This window comes from Chenopodium album, chromosome 5 (assembly GCF_948465745.1).
Source record: "Chenopodium album chromosome 5, dcCheAlbu1.1, whole genome shotgun sequence".
Taxonomy (NCBI): Eukaryota; Viridiplantae; Streptophyta; class Magnoliopsida; order Caryophyllales; family Amaranthaceae; genus Chenopodium; species Chenopodium album.
This window is the reverse complement of record NC_137838.1, coordinates 19,643,208-19,656,449: the sequence shown is the minus strand read 5'-3', so window position 1 is coordinate 19,656,449 and position 13,242 is coordinate 19,643,208. Positions and strand designations below refer to the sequence as shown.

General features: G+C 35.1%; 1 long non-coding RNA gene across 1 annotated transcript; it reads right to left on the bottom strand.

Annotated features, from left to right (window-relative positions):
* Positions 1–9,685: 9,685 nt before the first annotated feature.
* Positions 9,686–11,827, bottom strand: LOC145632008 (uncharacterized). The gene is made up of 2 exons (XR_014112443.1): positions 10,962–11,827; positions 9,686–10,348 (listed from the first exon to the last, which is right to left on the bottom strand). It is a non-coding gene; the product is annotated as an uncharacterized LOC145632008 (long non-coding RNA).
* Positions 11,828–13,242: the final 1,415 nt, after the last annotated feature.

Genomic DNA, 13,242 nt, shown 5'->3' with positions numbered 1-13,242 from the left:
TTACATAAGCTTATTCTTAATAATGGGGAGCATCCCACTCATCATCCGTGTGCATGAACTGATGCTGATGTAGGGACCTTGACACTTGTAACTTTGATCTGTTTGCTTTCTTTGTTGGATTTGGCTGAGAGGATGAGGTGGCAGCTGTGTTCATCAGCTTGTTCTTGCTCCTTGTTAATGGTTGGCTAGCTGATCCTTCACATACAGGTGTCTGGGATGGCTGGGATGACTGAGATGCTGCAGCAGATGCTTGGTCCATAGCTTGAGCCCTTGCCTCTTCTTGAGGAAACCTCTTGTTTCCTATGCTAATTGGTCCTGCAGTACCACCTAATGCAGCACTCTGCACATACACAATACTGTGAAGTTAGATACAACACAGTTACAGTATTGATATAAACCACTAAAATAAGGAAGATACCATTTTGGCAGCTCTGATTTGACTCTTTCTTCTTTGTTCATTCATCCATGGAGTGTTTAATGAAGGCCTGCCTCCTAGGGGTGTTGATTGTGCAATCATAATTGGTGCTGGTGCAGTTTCCAAGGAACAAGTTTTAGCATAATGACCAAACCCCCCACAATTCTTGCACTGATTCCTTCTTTTTGCCTTTTCACCTTCTCTATTTCCAGCTGAAGTCCCTTCACCCTTTTCTAACTTTCTCTTCTTAGCTTTGGGCCTTCCTGATTGAACTTTAAAAGCAGGTGGCAGAGGCTATCTCATATGCACTTTATCCCAGTGCTTTGCCCCAGGCATTGGCTTGATAGGGGTCTCATAAGCAGCCAAATATGTCTCCCTGTAGTAGTAAGGGTGCACATACAGCTCTGGGTCAACCCTATTGTCAAGCATAGCAGCAAAGCCATGTACACAGGGCAATCCAGTCAAATCCCATGTGTAACATGTGCAGGATCTATTTTCTAGATTCACAACACATGTATCATCTTTATACTCCACCTCATAGGTGTCACCCCTACATGAAATGACTCTACAAGTTCTAGCATAGTTCTCCAACCCATCAAACACTTTTTTTTACAAAAGGCACGGTCAAACCTTCCCACTCTTGGGCTGCTAGCCACTTATCATTTGTCCTTTTCATCATGTATCTTCTAAGTCATTCCATTTGGGTTAGAATTGGCTTATCCCTAGCATCCCTTATCACAGAATTAAAAGTTTCACACAAGTTGTTTAATAGCATGTTGGATTTGCAAGTAGGGGAGAAAGCATGTCTGGACCAATGTTGGGGGGGTATGTTTGCTAGGTAGTCATATGCCTCTTCAAATAAAAAGTTGTTTGATTCCATTACTACTTCAAAATCAGTCTGACCAAATGCATACACAAACTAAATTAAAAAACAAGGGGACACACACACTAACAATGAAGGACAGAATGCATATTTAGATTTTAAGACAGAAATTGAACAAAAAATGTAAGACAGAATAATTAAGTACTACCTGAGTGCAAGCCCTAGAAGCATTCCAAAATAATTCTTTGAACAAAGACCCTTGGAACTGAAGTTTGAAGTTAGACCAAATGTGTCTAACACAGTTACTGGTCTCAGCTTTAGGGACCACACTCTCAAAGGCTTCTAACAGGCCCTGTCATTACATAAACAATATGCATTTAGTACACAAATGTTGAATGAACAATATAACTAAAATAGGAAAGGGAAATGGAAGAGAACATACTTTTTGTCTGTCAGACATAAATGTCAAGCCTTCACCTTCCTCATCACCTCCTATGTTCTTCACCAAATTCTCTAAAAACCATCCCCAAGTCTCTTTACTCTCACATTCAACAGTAGCCAATGCTATGGGAAATATATTGTTATTCCCATCCTTTGCAACAGCCACCAATATCTACCCAGGGTAAGCGCCCTTTAGACGGCAGCCATCTACACCAATAATAGGTCTGCAACCAGCCACAAACCCATCTCTCAGTGGAGCTAAACATACATACATCCTTAAAAAAAGGGGGGGGGGGGGTTCAGGTCCATTATCCTGATCAACCACCACCACACATCCAGTACCAGGGTTATGGACAACAAGGGCCTTCTCATAGTCCCAAACCATGGCATATTGCTGAGCTGCTGAACCAAAAATGATGAGCTTGGCCCTAGACCTAGCCAACCAAGCCTTAAAGTAACTCACCTTAATTCCAAGATCAGTCAAAGCTCTTTCCTGAATTTGTTTTATCTTCCATGTTGGATTGCTCCTGAACTCTTCCAAATACCTTTCTGCTAAAAACTCAGCTGTCACTTTCTTATTCATCTTCGTCCTCATACAAAGATGCTTCAATTTGACTGTCTTAATCTGACAAGTTTCATACTTAACCAATTTTGCAGCATACACCTTAAAGGGACACTTCACAGTCTTTCCACACACACACTTAGGTAGTCTACAGCTCTTCTTGTTGTACACACAGTTACACCTCCTCTTACAATAAATACTCAACCTCTTAGTGTCATTATGAAGAAAATAGTATTCATACCTATTTTCTATTGCATGGACTCTCAATGCTTTCCTAAGCACATACACACTACTAAACCTCTGGCCTCTCAATAACTGGATAGGCCTACTGAAGTCAGTTTCAGCATTGAACCATGGACCTAAGTCCTCATCCACATCAGAATCACCATTTGTCACTTCTGAGCTCATCAGAATCCTCTTCCTCCTCCTGCTGGACAGACACTTCAAGCTCTCTCAAATTCCTTATCACTTCCCCTTTTGGCACAATTTCCCTACTCTTAACACCCTCCTTCAAATTCAAACTCCCATTTACTTCACTATTTAGGACCTCTGTGTTCTGTCTTATCCACTCCTCATCATCAACATCTTCATAGAAATCTTCTTCCCCTTCACTCCAGTCTATGTCAGGATCACTAAGCTCACTATCAGACAAATCTGATAAATTAAAGTCCCCTTCATCATCCTTAAACAACTCCCTGCTCACTTTATTACTCTCTCTCTCTTCCCCCTGCTCCTCAGCAAGCTTCCCCTTCCCCTTTTCTTTTGCACTCAATTTATTTGGAGGTGCATCACTCAACTCAGCCTTTCCCTTAGCTTTACTGCATATCCTTGGGCTTCTCCTAAGTGGTTGTTCAGTAGGGTTCTTTGGTTTTGGGGTGGAAGTTTTTGGCTTGGATTTGAATCTGGGTACATATGGGTCTCTTTTGAGTTTTTTCCTTTCCTCTTCAGTCAATGCATTTCCCTCAATTATCTGAAAAGGTGTGTCAGCAGTGACCTGGATAGGTTGACTAGTTGTCACAAACACCTCAATAACTCCCTCCTTACTCACTGTTTCTAACAAGCCTTTTATCTCCTCGCTATTCACCAACTTCTTTTACTAGTTGTAAATGTCCTCCCCTTTTGTCTATACCAGCAATTAAACTAAGTTGGGGGCACAATATTTACATACACAAAACCATGAACAACAGCTTCCCTTATAAATTCAACATCAATCTTTGACACCCTAACATTTTTGGTCCAGTATACCCATCCCCCATCCCAACTTAGTAATCTCTTCTTTTTTTTTTTTTACCAATTAAAGAGGGTGTAAAGCCACCACCCAATGTGAATTTAATATGCACTTTATCCATTCTGTAACACAACAAATAAACAACCAACACCATATCCCAAATCAGCCCAAATTTCACACAGCAATCAAGGACATATCCTTGATTTAAATTTAAAAATTAGCAATTCACAATAAACTAATCAAATCATATCCAATTCCAAATACCAACAACAATTTTTAATTAATCAATTAAGCAACAAAGCAGCAGTATAACATGTTCAAATGGGACAGATTCAACAACTTAGGGTATGTATACTATATTTTCCACTTTTCCCCAAATTTAACCTAAAAAATCCAAAATTAAACATCAATTACCCACACTAAGTATAGTAAAGATGCGAAAAGTACCTTTGCTTGTCAGATTCCCGAATCTTTGTCCACTAAAGTCGAAAAAGTAGAAACCTTTAGGTCCCCCCCTTGCTGTAAATGACGACCTCAAGCTGAGTTGTTTGGTTGCTATGGTGCCAGGTCTTCCTTTACCCCAACAGTTGATATGAAAATTCAAAGGAATTTTTTTTTTTTTTTTAAATTTTTTTTTTATGGAGATTAAATAGAAGGAGGAGTCAAATTTAGAGAAGTAAATGAGAGGAAGGTGAGAAAAGAAAGGGGAAATGAATTAGGTGGTTAGGGAAATTGAATAGGAGTGATAAATCGGGGTGGGTAGCAATAAATTTGGAGGGAAAGGTAAAAAAGTGGGACCCACTTACTTTTTCAGTCATCAGAGTTTAACAAAGGTGGTAAAAAACAACTTTAATTTTTTTATTTGGTGGTATAATAAAACTTTTAGAAGATTTGGTGGTAAAAAACATTTTTTCAAAAATTTTTGGTGGTAAAAGTCAAAGTATTAATTTATAAATTTTACTCCCTCCGTTTTTAAATACTTGCTCCATTTCTCTTGGGCACGAATGCCGATGCTAATCTTTGATCAATAATATCTTTAATTATTAATAAGTATAAATTCTAACAATTGAAATTTAATAATCTATTCATTGAGATGATTCCAACAAGTACCCACAAGACTATATTTTTTCTTATGTGTAAATCACAAACATTAGTCAAAGTAGGACGAATGAATAGTGTGAAAAATATAAATGGAGCAATTATTTAAAAACGAAGGGAGTATTTGATAATTCATAATTGTATAGTTATTTATTTCTGTATAATTTTTTGGTTAATTTTCGATTTTTTTAATTGATATTTAAATTTGGGTTTCGATCTACTGGTTTAGAATTATTTTTTTGCTTTTTTTTTTTTGGCTAGTTGCATATTTATTTATTTTTTTTATTGGTTTTTGATATATATATATATATTTTTTTTTTTTTTTTTTTTTGTGGTGGGCGTACAGTGGTTTTATCGTGGTTAGGGTGGGGCTGGTCCGCTGGCGGTAGCAGTGGGGTGGGCTTGGTCCATTGGTGGAGGTGTACGGTGTGAGGTGGGGCTGGTGGAGATGTGACGTTATAGGAGTGGTGGTGGACTTTTTTTAAAGCATTTTCCGACGGACTTTTCGAGCCTTAGAAATCTTGTTCGGCGCTTGAAATTCTAGCGGAAGACTGTTTTCGATGAAATTTCCGTCGAAAAATGTTGTTTTCCCGAAAAAAGCGTTTCCGACCACCATTTTCAGATGGAATTTTATCGGAATGGAGATTTGCGATAGAATGCGAGGTACTACCGACGGAATTTTCCGTCAGAAATCGACTGTTTTCATGTAGTGGTGTGTCATGTAGACGATATCATTAGCGAGGTCGCAAAACAAAATTCCGCATTAATTCGGTGGTGAAATTTGAGGGATGATACGTACCGCTAATCTATTTATAAAGCCTATCACCAATTAGGTTCAGTATGAAACTTTATTTGTGGACCAAATTCTCCTCTTTCTTGTTTAGGTTGTCTAGACTCCTTCCATATAATCTTAAAATTTAGGAAATTTTGTCAGAAAAAACCATTTATAACATCTATTTTGTTGGAAAAAACCTTATAAAAACTTTTTGGCAAGGAGAAACCACTTTATAAAATATTTTTGTTGAACACAACCTGGGATCTCTAATCGCTCAATTAACCACTAATTTTCCCTTAATTATTCTAATTACTCATAACTCTCATTAACTATTTAATAATTACGTTGATTTATAAATTAAAAACAAAAAAAAAAACAAAAACCACCCTCACCACCACTAGTCAGCCACCCTCTCCTTCTCCTCCTTCCATGGCAGCAGCCCCCTCTCCCATCCCTGCCGGCGTCCAACTCGCCGGCCGAAACCTACCTCCGATTTCCTAAACGCAGCTAAAGCATGATCTAACAACATGAAGACTCATTGCCAAATCCAAACTGGGTTTACCTAATTACCTTCAACCGCACATCTCGATCTCTAACAATTTCAACGCTTAAATCTAAGCCTTAATCGGGACATCCTCATAAGCAATAGTATCGCTAGCAAGCTTCAAAAGAAATGGGCCTACAACAAGGAAAGATTCATCTAAATTGAGTGGGATTTTTTGTGGGTTTAATGGAGGAGAGAGAAAGTGTTGGTGCTGGAGTTTTAGCAGAGCATGGCATTTTTTTGGGGTAGAAATGGAGCAGAGAGAAAGAGAGGATGAAATTGAAAGGAAGTAGATGAAGATTGAAGAGCTTTGGGTTTGAATTGCTGGGTCAGAGCGGGGTCGCCGGCGGGGCAGAGAGGGGCTGATGGGTTCGGTTCGGCGGGGGTGAGGGGTTCTAGGCAGCGGCTGGGGATGGGGAGGGGGCTGCCGCCATGGGAGGGGGCTGCCTGGTGGTGATGACTTGGTGAGGATGGTTTTTGTTTTTTATTTTTTTAAAAAAATTTAGCAATTAGCTTAATTATTAAATAGTTGTTGAGAGTTATGAGTAATTAGAATAATTAAAGTGAAATTAGTGGTTAATTGAGCGATTAGGGATCCTAGGTTGTGTTCAACAAAAATATATTTACAAAGTGGTTTCTCCTTGCCAAAAAATTTTTATAAGGTTTTTTCCAACAAAATAGATGTTATAAATGGTTTTTTCTGACAAAATTTCCTAAAATTTAACAAAGATAGTTTATATTCTTCTATGTGAAATTATATAACTGATATTGACTACTTTGACACTCCATAAGATAATCTATTGTACATTTGTACTGTATAAATAGTTGATGACTAATTCAATAGATAATTGATTAATTGATGAATAATTCAATAATCTTCTCAGGGAATACTTGCTCCACCCTGAGAAGATTAAATTAGTAGTGAACAAAAATTAATGCCCGAAATTGCGGGAAAGAGGCGCACAATAAAGATAAGCCGACATAGCAAGGTGTACAACTGAACTAGTTCAATACTCAATCACACCGCCTAGCCAGTGGGCACGGGGCGGCCGTGTAATTCCAGGTCGTAATGTGTTGGAAAATCAGCAGCTCATTGCCAGCTTTTAAGCCTCATTATTTGCATACTTTGAATATTATTTAACTGGATTTTTGCATTTTGTATAAAAATCTGGCACCACTACACTTTGTTTAAGTGGGGCCTTTTTGCCTGATGAAGACAATTAATGTTAAGACCAAGAAAATCCCGCGTCTTACGTTATACTTATACCTCTTCCACTCGTTTTTAAAGCTTTTATCATTATCTAATTGCTTGTATTAATATACCATGCTCTTCACATTATGATTTTCTGATTTATTATTGTATAGATCCGACCAGAAGAGGAAATTTGGAAAGGAATAAGAGCTAAATTAAAAGTAATTCAGTAAAATATTATATGTACTTTACTACGTATTGTTTAGACTTATGAAAAAGTGTAAAATATAATTGCAATTGATTCTTTAGTTATAAACACGAGTGAAACTTCTCACAGGTGAACCGGTATTGTTACACAGACCATGCTCTTGGGAAATGGGAGGAAGGGGTAGGGAAAAATAAGGCAATCCCCACCCCTAAAAATCACAACTGGTAGGAATTTAATCCATGATCTTGAAATCATGAGGTGAAACAACCAATTACAACAAGTACTACACGGTTTTAATAGTATTTCAATTAGTATTGTAAATTTTCTCTATTAGGATTATACGCACTTTATACTCCTTCCATTCATATTACTCGTTACAATATTCATTTCATTTAGCTAGTAATGTTTTTAAAACTTTTGTTATTAAGGCTGGCCACAATCCTAATTGGTTAAGGATGATCTCATAGTAATTAATTAAGAGCAATCTCCCACTCTCTAATTCAATTAACCAAAAAAAGGAAAAAAAAAAAGAACAAACAAATTTACTCTTGTTAAATCTTCCTTTTTAATATAATTACAATTGATTAATAATGTAAATAATGTGTCATCATCAATAAGTCTTACTAGTATTCAAAGATGGAGGGAATATTATCTCCCTAAATCCCTAATGGGGTCCATCCTTGAAACAAGTATACATCTTGAATATGTATGTCCTACAAAATACAAGTACATTTCTTTTTAAGCAAATATTATATACCTATTTTATTAAAGTTGAGCTTGACACCCAAATCATCACTACTATTTTCCTATACCTTTTCAATTTAGATCATGGAACAAAAAGTAGATTCACAAGATATACTTACTTATTAGCACCAAAGAAGTACGTAGAAATCAAAGGATGTAACGGTTCTATAATAACGGTTTTGATTAGAATTCCATAAAGTGAAGAGCATCTTCACTCGATCTAGATCTATAAGTAAATAAGTCCTTCATATCGTTGGTTGTGTAGTGCGATTTTATCATTGTAAAGGTGAGACATTGATCTAGCAAGTAGCAAGGGCCGATAAAGTATCGATAGCGATCTTCCTTTCCTTAGAAGTGCATGGTTTTTCTATTTTAATACTCATTAGTCTGTCGTGAGCGCATGAAAAAACCCACGTGTGAGTGGTGTGTTGTCCCACATTAGTTGAGTGTATAAGTGAGAGTTTATGGGTCTGTTCGGCAAAATTAGTTGTAGATGTTGGCTATCAACTTTTGAGTCGCTGTGAGCTGTCAAGTAGTAGCTGTTAGAGGTCAGCTGTCAAGGTAGCGGTTCATACTATGAGTGTTCGGTAAAAGTAGCGATTGAAACTATAAAATACAGTCATTATTATTATTATTATTATTATTATTATTATTATTATTATTATTATTATTGTGATGTGTTATGTATCATATGTTTGATAATTTTTAAAATTTTATAGTATAATGTATATTGCTAATAAATAATCAATTTATAAAAAAAAAGATAGAAAAAAAAAAATACTACTCATAATAAAAGGATTAAAAGAAAAAAAAATATGAAATAGAAAATTTTGACATTATGGTTGACCGAAACAAATAACATTGAGTCAAAAAGATAAAAACATACTCATCAAAAAAAAAAACACATAAAAAAAAGAGGTTTAACGCTACTTTACAATTTCAAAAGCTATCTTTTTTAGCTTTTAACAACAGCTACTTAAAAGCTACCTTTACCTCTAACAGCTACTTAAAACACTACTTCACTAAACACTAATATTATTTTAAGGTAGTGTTTTGACTAGCTCTAAAAGCTAACAGCTACCTTAAAAACTAATGCCAAACAGGCCCTATATTGGGATGTGTACCCCACATTGAAGAAAAAAAGATAATTATTGTGTCAACTTTATAAGGCTAAAGAGCTAATCTTTTTATTGTCATTGCCATATGGTTTTGATCGAGATGGAACCTTCTTGGTCGTATAAATTGGACACTCGTGGCGGGTGTGTCCCAGGCCTGTTTATCATACTTGTTAGATTCATCGTAATGAATATTTTCATAATATTTACTTCTATAATTTTTTACTAATACATAATCAAAGACAAATTCGGTCAAAGGTGCACTTAGAAGACCGCGTAAAAGCAAATGGAGCAAAAATTAAGGGATTGAGGGAGTAATTCGTATGCTAGAGAATATTTGTAGTGAGGTACACAGCTCGATTCTATAGAGATACCAGAGTTTGATCTTACAATCTAGAAAAACTCAAGAGGGTAGACTTATAAAAATCAACGTTCCAAACTAAATTTCATGTAATTCAGATCATACTTCTTATGTTCACTCCGAACAATATTACACCTTATTTACTTGATGTAATTTGTATAAAGAAATTGCATAAAAAGTATATAAAAATGAATTTATATATAGAGCAAGAAAAATTGCTTACAATATTGCAAAATAGGTCTTAGAGTCTTTATTACTAAGACCTCCAATAAATGTTACAAAAATCAAGCTAAGGCTACTAATTAAATAAAGTAGCTGGTATTATTTTTATTTTGAATATACCAAATCTCATACTCCTTGGCTCTTTGCCCTGCCTTGCCCCTTAACACTATTCTTAGCTATATCATCTAAAAAGAATACTCAATATATAATTAATTATTGATTTTCAATCCTTAATCATATAAAATAATTATTAATAGCTATCCATTAAATTAATTAGCATAATCTAGTAGTTACTACAAATTCCAAGCCATAATTAGTAAACTTGGTTAATACCTATTGACGTAATTAGTAGCATAACAAGGCGGTGGAGATAGATTAGTATGAGCAACCGTATTTCCCACCCTTCTGTTGGAATTAAGCTGTTGTTTGTTGTTGTTGTTCGATTTTGTGGTGTACGATTGTGATGAACGCTTTGTTTGTTTAGATTTCCTCCTTGGCTGAGATGATTGTGGGATAAATACACCAGTTCCTTTGCTCATAATTTCTCTCCTACAATTTTGTTGGTACAAGTATTGTGATGGCATTATTGGTGGATGATGAATCATTGATCCTAAATATTCCTGTCAATCCAACATATAACCAAAAAAAAATGATTAGAACACGCACTATTTTAAAAAATATTGCTCCCTCCTTTCTAAAAGACTTTTCTAATCAAACAGAGTACTTTATTTTATTTTTTTTTATAATTTTTTTATACGGATAATTAGTAATAGTTTTTTTTTTTTTATTTATTTTTTTTTTTATTTTTTTTTTTGAGGAATAGTAACTCGAATTTACAAATAACTATATTTTGAGAAAAAAAATAATGTTTATATCTTGTTTATTAAAACCAAAAGCAATAGTTGTTTAATAAAGGAAGTGTAATGAAATATTAAGCACATCATTAAGAACAGACCATTAGCAAGTCTTTCTAGTCAACTGTTCGAGTTTGAATTTTAGTTCATTTATATTGTACAAATTAATCTCTCAATATTATCATTTTCCAGAGAAAAAAAACATGATATTACTCCTTGTATTTCTAGATAAGATTGTTAAGTTAACAAACCCCAAGTTAGCAATAAACCGGATATATAATTCCCACTTATTTATAAAACCTAAAGTTATAGAGTATATCATATAAAAGGTGACAACTTTACGAGAAAAAATAGAAGGAAATTGAAGATGAGAAATTACCTGATGAGAAATCGAATGAAGATGGGCAACCGGATAATGATCGTTATCATTGTTGTCGTCATCTATCAAAAGAGAGATTTGCCTATTTAAATCAGCAAAGAAAAGATCATCTTCTAAGGCAACTTCCAAAGCCATTTGAACTTCAATTCAAAATTTTGTTGCTTCTTTTAGTACTTTTTCTTTTGGTATTCTAGCTTATATTTGTGATCTTTTTTTTTGAATGGGAGAGGAGAATCAATGAGACTTAAATAAGAATGATAAATGAGGGGGGGTCATGTGAGTTGGAGCACATGAGGGGTATAGCTATTAGCTAGTGGTAAATGCCGTGTTCGGGTCGGGTTTAAATTCGCGGTAATGCAAGAGGGGGAGTGTGGTGGGGGGTGTTGGACGATCTGTCTACAGAAAGACTAAAAGAAAAAAGGGCCCACAAAAATGATGGGTACAAGTTGGGGGGATATTATATCCAGTTGGAGATTGCTAAAGATGGTGATAAGTAGCCGGCAAAGCTCCACAACCATGTTACATCCATCTGATCTTTTAAAAGATATTAGATAGATAGATAGAACTTCATCATCCATCTTGTTTGTGTAATTAAATACTTGGTTGTGGGTTGATGTTTTCATATCCTTCATATCCATTTAAATTATTGATTGTGGTTTTTATTATTCAACCCAAGTGGGGTCCTACTTTGGTGTGAAGAAGTTATGTTATTTTATAGTATAGTTTGTTGATTGAGGAAAAGTCTTGGTCTTCAATGAATGTGGTATAAGATTTTGTTCAACTACATCAAATTTAGTAAGAAACTACTCTTATAAATAAATAGGATAAAGGATTAATTTGAGTATTATTTGTGCAATTTGTTTTTGGTGAGGGTGTGTTTCTCTTTACTTCACTTATGGAATGAAACTTATTATCTTTGAACTAACTCAGCTAAACTTCTTAAGGACTATGAAGTAGACCTGACAATCCTGATTCAACCTGTGATCCGTAACATACTAACATGACACGAAAACAACTTAAAATTAACTCAAAACCCAAAATCTACCCAACTAAACCCTTACTCGACCCAAAAGTGGAGTTGACTCGATATGACCCGGTCCGATTGTATTCGACCCAAAGTTGACCCGATCTGAAGCTGACCCAAACTGATTTTAACTATATTTGGTACCATAAATGATTCAAACGGTTTCATCCCCAACTTTAATCGAACTCACTGTTTAAAATTATCGATTTGAGTTTCACCCACAACATCAACACAAAATGAATGGCCCAACATGATTCGACTAGATTTTAACCTGACCTGAACATACCTAACCCGAAATCTGCCCGACACCTGACTCAACCCAAATCGGCCCAACTCAACCCGAATGTTAGCCGGCCCAAAATGACCCAACTCGAAATTGACTCGACCCATACCTAACTTAAATGACCTGTTTGCGAGGTCTATTATGAACATATACCAAAGAATAGTTATATAAATTTAATTGACAATTCATCCTTATAAGATCAACCTTAACTGGATTTGTTGAATTTGGACCAAAATAATGTAGAAATACTTAAAGAAACAAACAGGACAAGAATAGAATGCAAGTCCCTTTGTTTTACATTGTTGTTTGTTTAAACCGCCAAAGAATTCACAACCACCATAACACTACTAATTCACTTATCCTTTTCCTCTTTCTCCGGCCATTGTGAATAGGGGTGTTCATAAATTCGTCCGGATCGAAAAATGGACCAGACCACCCGAATCGAATTAATTGGTGCGGTCTTTGGGTCTTGAAATTCATTTTTCCGGTCTTCAGTCCAGTCCGGTTCAAAACCCTATAAAAACCGGTCTTGGATCAGACTGATATTTTTTTTATTAAAAATATGCGTGAAATCTTAAATAATGGTTAAAATTATCCTTAATAAGCTTAGAAAACTTTAACTTTATAAGTTTTTATGTACTAAACGTACAAAAAAAAAGATGTAAAAATGACGTTAAAATATAGTTTTTCCTTTACTTTTTTCGTATTTTCTATAACTTTATTAAAAATTTAGTATTATTTTTAAAAACTTATTCGGTTTTTTCACCAAATGCCCTTGACCTTTCGAAAAATTTACCAAATACCCTCAAGTTTTTCAAAATTTACCAAATACCACCAACGTTTGTTATTATTCATACCGTGACCTCAAAATGCCCCTGACGTTAAAGGTCCGTTAGCAATAAAATTTAATTCACCAAATGCCCTAACTTTGTTAAATAAAATTTAATTCATAAAATAAACGACTAGTTTGAAAT